Below are 6,000 nucleotides of genomic sequence, written 5' to 3' on the forward strand. Positions count from 1 at the left end.
AAGACACAGGCAGTAACATGCAGAGACTGGCAGGAGAAACAGAGACACACACGGAGAGACACAGACTGAGAGACAGAAAGAGACAGACAGCAGGAGACATCATCCGTTTACTTACCCTCCTGCTCTAAGTATGTGTTCTCGTTCGGGTCACAATGGGTCCTGGGGACACAGCGGAGTCGGGACATAGCCCCATCCCCCAAGGAGTTCCTGGCTGTGACAAGAAATTCTAGACATCCAGAGGGAGTGGGGCCAGGCTTTAAGGCAGGTCAGCCCCCTCTTCCCCAAGGAGCTGTTCGACCCCCCCCCTCTCCCCACCTCCCTCAAGAATCCAGAGATGGGATGCAATGGGCCAGCCTGGAGAAAGCGCGGACTGGGCAGGGGGTGGGAGCGACCCCAGTGCAAAGGGCCGACTCCAGGACAGGTGCACTGGCTCCTCTCCAACCCCACGCTTCCTCCCCCTCCCTCCCAGGCCTCGCTCTGTCTGAGGACAGGGGCTGTGGAGAGATGCTGAGCTTGGAAGGAGGTTCAAATCCCGTCTGCGGGACCCTGGGCAACTCGCTTAACCTCTCTGGGCCTCCGTTTGCCCTTTCGAACGTGGGAGGAGGGTGTTCCAAAATATAGGTCAGGTATGGTGAGGCCCACAGATCGGGAGATGATCGCCATTGAAAAGGTAGGTCTCCCCCGATCCCAGGAGAAAGGGGCATGCCTTACAGGGAGCCAGCGGGGCTGGCCAGCAGGCAGTGGGGAACGAACGGGGGCCAGAGGCTTTGCTGTGGTTGCCCTGGAAAGGAGCAGGTGAGGCTAGATCAGCAGGCCTAAGATTGGCTACTTTGAATAACTTCAGTGGGCTTTTGGGTGTAGAGAGTGTCCCTAACAGTCTGATGCCTGGCCAAGGGGTGATTAGGGCAGGTGAATAAGGGCCTGAAGCGGAAGAGCCCCCTAAAGCTGGTAGTTGAGGTGTGGGCTCCGGACTGGTTGGTTTTATCCATGAAAGCAGCCCCTGGAGAAGATATATATATATATATATATATATATATATATATATATATATATATATATATGATTAATACTAGGGAATTACAGCACCTCCTCCATTTATCTGGAGATTAAGCCAGTTAGGGCACGGAACTCCCACCAGGGTTCCTGATAGTTGTGCAGGAGCTCAGTATAGGCTAGACTCCCAAGCCATGGCTCACCTCCTCCAGGAAGCCTTCCTAGACTGGCACCACTTCTGCCTGACCTCCTCCTGCTGGGCCTCCCCTAATCGCGCTCAGATGCCTTTTTCCTTTGTCACGAGCCCTCCCACACATGGTTCTGGGTGGCCAGAGGTCTCACCAGTCTGGGCTGGCAGATGTTGAATCCACTGAGCCCCCACAGGTGTCCCCAAAAAAAGGATTTTTAAAGAAGTGAATGGAGGGCGCCTGGGTGGCTCAGTGGGTTAAGCCTCTGCCTTCAGCTCAGGTCATGGTCTCAGGGTCCTGGGATCGAGCCCTGCATCGGGCTCTCTGCTCAGTGGAGAGCCTGCTTCCCCCCCTTCTCTCTGCCTGCCTCTCTGCCTGCTTGTGATCTCTGTCAAATAAATAAATGAAATTTTAAAAATGAAGAAGAAGAAGAAAAAGTGAATGGAAACAATCCTACTGGCCTCCTGGATACTCAGCCCATCCGGTGGCACACTGTGACTTGGACAGATCCTCCGGAGAAAGAAGTCACAGAAGGTAAGGGATATTGGGTCCTTATAGGGCGTCTCAAATATTGTTTCAAGAGGACCCAGAGCTCCTCAAGCCCAGGCAAGAATCAGAACCGGAGGGTCTGCTTGTGGGAGTGAGGGAAGGAATCGGAGCGTCCAGAGGGCTTATGTTCCAGAATGTTCCCTCGCTGGAAAGAAGGAGACTACAGTCTTGACAGAGGCGGTCAGGTCAACACGAAGTCATCAAGGGGAGCTGGTGCCCTTCAAAGAGGTGGAGATGAAGACACAGACGTACACAGAGCGGAGACCACGAGAGCACGCAGGGAGAAGGCGGCCATCCCGTCTGCAAGCCAAGGGGCTGAGGGGCCTTGGGCGAACCCAACCATTTAAGACACAAGGCTGATGAGGCTGCAGGAGGGACACTGAAGGCATTCACCTCAGACTGGAAGCTTCCAGAACAACGAGACAATAAATTCCTATGGTTGGGCACCCCCGCCACCCCGATCTGCGGTCCTTTTGCTGTGGCCGCCCGTGGCTGACTAGTACGCCCCCTGGAAACCTTCTTTCCAGAACCAGAAGCTGTGTTTGGAAGACACAGGTGACCTTCACACAGAGGGGCCTGATGGTCAAGGTCCGGTCAGCGGCTCTCACGCTGGAAGGTGCTTACCCATCCGCTGACGGGCTCGGGATAGCAGGAATCGCGGGGTCCCACGCCAGTGTCCCGAGTCAGCCGATTTGGGGCGGGGCCTGGAATCTGCTCACAGGTCTGTTCTCCTGCGGTGTTGGCGGCGCTGGCAGGGACCACCCCTGGGCAACCAGTGTTTTTCACGCTCATTAAACTCGGAGGACCGCTGGCCCGACAGCTGGGGACCCTGTGGGAGAGTCACCAGCAGCGGGTGAACCATGGGTCTGGTTCAGTGTTTCTTAAGCAATTTGGTGCATCAGCAGCTCCTGGGAAGACCCCCTCCTTGTTCTACACCAGGGACTCTGGTCTGGAATATGGCCCCGGGCAGTGAGACTTGTTTCAAGACACCCCCATGGCTTCTAACGCACAGCCAGAGCGGACCAGAAGGCACGACAATGGCGGGCGCACGCGCCATCGCGTAACTCAGACCGAAGTTGTTAAGACTTAGGGCTGATCGCGTGGCAAGTGGGGCATCGGCTTCTTTTCCATTCCATCCGCTTCCCTCCATTTCCAAATGCTGTCCCTGCTCCCAACTAAACCAATTTCACACCGATAGGTCACAGCCTACAACTTGAAAAGCGCTGGGAGAGCGTGAAGGCTGAGCTGGAAGGGCCACCATGCTCCCAGGGGCAGTTCCTGGCGGGCTTCACGCAGGGCGGGACAGCTGGGACTGTGTTTCCGGAAGCTCCCCGCCGGCCAGGCAGGCAAGCAGGCAGCCCGTGGGTGGGCCGAAGGGGAGAAGCCAGGGCCTTCAGCCTTCCTGCTTTTGCAACCACCCCCCAGAACGCCTCTCCCTTGGAGAGAAGGGAACAGGTTCAAGTCTGGTATCACCTCCTCCAGGAAGCCTTCCTGATTACATCCCCTTTTCCCAGGATAGCAGGTGCTGATGCCCTGCCGGTCCCCGCTCCCAAGCAAGGCCAAGGCCTGGCCAAAGCCGGCAGCTCAGGAATGTGGAGACCAGAAGCAACGAGGGAGTAGATAACCCAGGCCCGGCGGGAGCCCCTGGCCCGGCCTCACATGCCTCCCACCCTGCATCCTGGCAGCTGCCCTGCCCGCCCCGTGGGACCCGCCTGGCGCCGCAGAGATCAGGCCCGCTGAGGGTTCCGGGCATGGGTGGAGGGGGTCTGCCCAAGGCAGGGAGTGGCCAGACGTGGCGTAGGGATGGAGACCAGCAAAACCCAGGAGGAAGAGAGCTTCCCACCCAGCAGCGTTCCTAGCTCAGGCTCTTGGAAGGGCTCCTGGGCACGATGGGCTGGAGGAGGTGAGGCGATCAGGGCGTGCAGGAGAGAGCACGGCCATGAGCCAGGCAGAGGGAGCGCGGACGGGGCAGGGGGAGCATGGATAGCTCTGCCCACCAGCTCCCAGAGCCAGCGTGGGAACAACTGGGGTGCCCAGCCCCGGGAAGGGAGGACCAGGGAGCGTACTTTGGGGAGCTTCGCTTTGGGGAGCGTACCTCCCAGCTCGGGCCATCACCCTATCAGAGAGTGACTGGAAGGGTGAAATGCCCCAGAGGCCTCCACTCCAGGCCATAATGCTAGTGGGTGAGCTCTCGTACCCCCAAAACACTCACTCTGCTCCCCTGGGTAGCAGGATAATGAACAGAGCCATGAACACCTGTGTGGGTCCCTCCTGTATCCCGACCCTCCCATGGCTCCCCAGGCTACAAGTCAAACCAGGCAGAAAGCTGCCTTCTCTTTGAGTGCATATACAAGACAGGAAAGGTTTCTCCACCCGGGGGGATGGGAGAGCTCCCCGTGGGTCCGGAAGGAGATCACCGCTCGCCAGCATCCCCAGAGAGGGCCTGGGCCTGGGACCCCCAGCCTCATCACAGACCCAGGGTACAGAAAGGCACAGAGGCTCCAATAAAAGTCGGAGAGGCCAGGGGCCCCCCCGGGGTTTTGGTTAGGGACAGGACAGAGAGAGCCGGTGACTGGGCTGGAATGGGCTGCCGCCCCTGACAGGGGCTCCGCAGTCCAGTTACACAGATCAACATCAGATACAAAGAGTGCTCTTTCTGGCGGTCCGAGTCTGTAGACAGGGGTCCTAACCCCTGTGTTTATACTTGGGATAATAATATCCCCAATCATAAATGGAGATGTGCTTTGTAAACTGTCAAGTGTCAAACAAACGAAAGGCGTGTTCTGGGTCCCTGGGGAGAGGGGGGCCTGCAGAGTCTGCCCGGCTAGCCATGTTCCCCCCCACCCGCCCCCCAGACGGCAGCAGACAGTTCGGGAGGAGATATGGAAACAGCACGGAGCAGAACAGCACGGCCTGTCCGGGACACCTACCCCCCGGCTCGCACCGGCCAAGGACCCAGACTGACAAATGACTCAGATGCAAAAAAACACCCAGGCCTGGGCAGAGGCGAGGCGTTGCACAGAGACTGCAGGACCAGAGACCAGGAGCTGGAGAATTGGGGCATGCGGGGGCCGGTGCTCGTGAGAAGGGAGCTTCCCCCGGCCCTCCCCTCTCTCCCTCTAGCCTCGGTCATCTGCTTTGGTCACCGAAACGGTGTCGTGGACCCCATCTTGCATCGGCACACGGGCTGTCTACCTGGTGCGGACAGACAGGAGTTTTCAATCTTAAAGGCTTAGGGGAAGCGCCCTGGCTCCGTGTTTCTGGGGCTTAATGACCCGTTGATGTCACCGTTATTGGGTATTGCTAGGTGATCTGCCCAAGGTCATGATGACCGCCGCCACCCCCCTCCACCCCGGCACCCCCAAGCTCCTCCTGGGATCCCAGCTGCCGCCCCAGCTCCCCCAAAACTGCCTCCAAGTACCGCCTGTTCCTCCCTCGGGCCAGTCCCGCGTGACGAAGCAGCCCAGACCCGCAGCCTCCCATCAAGCGGCTTTTCACGGCGGACCCTTTACCTCCAGCGAAGTCTGACATCTGTCCGCTTGGCAAGTTCCTCCCCTCTCCTGGCCCGGGCTCAGAGAGGTCCCCAGCTGCCTCTGGGCAGGGACGAGCCCCAGAAGGCCTCTCTCATTTTCCGGCCAAAGCGTTGGCTCTGGGTGCCGGCGCGGTACGCCCCCACCCTACCCCCCGGCCCCACCACCCCCCCCCACTGCCGTGGGCAGTCAGTCACCTGCTCTGGTTGGGTCACCAGCATGAGGTAGGGCCTCTCCCCTGGGGCTGCCTGTCCTTGTTGGGCTCCGGACCTCCCCCAACCCCACGTCTGGCCCCACCGGCCCTCCAGGAAGTCCCTTCCTCCCGGCCCCTCTCCCTCACCCTCCCGCTGTCCTGCCTATAATCTTATTAGTGGGAGCTCCTCCTCACCAGTCCCCTCATGACCTTCCCCTGCGCTGTCCACTCCGGGGGCCACTGGCCACAAGGGTCTACTGAGCACACCAAAGGCCACCAGCTGAAATCGCGATGTGCTCAGTTGGTGGTCTTTATTTATGGGTTTTGTGTGTGTGTGTGTGTGTTTTTAATGTAACCAACATATATCCATAGTATTAGCTTCAGGACCACAACATGATAACTAGATACTGGCATATATTGTGATCGGATTAACATCCGCCCCCAGATACGCTGACAACGTTTTCTGTCCTGATGAGAACTTTCAAGATCGGCCCTCTTAGCCGCTTCCAAGTCCGCCATCCGGCGTGGTTCACGGCCGTGACCGAGC

This window comes from Mustela lutreola, chromosome 17, assembly GCF_030435805.1.
Source record: "Mustela lutreola isolate mMusLut2 chromosome 17, mMusLut2.pri, whole genome shotgun sequence".
Lineage (NCBI taxonomy): Eukaryota > Metazoa > Chordata > Mammalia > Carnivora > Mustelidae > Mustela > Mustela lutreola.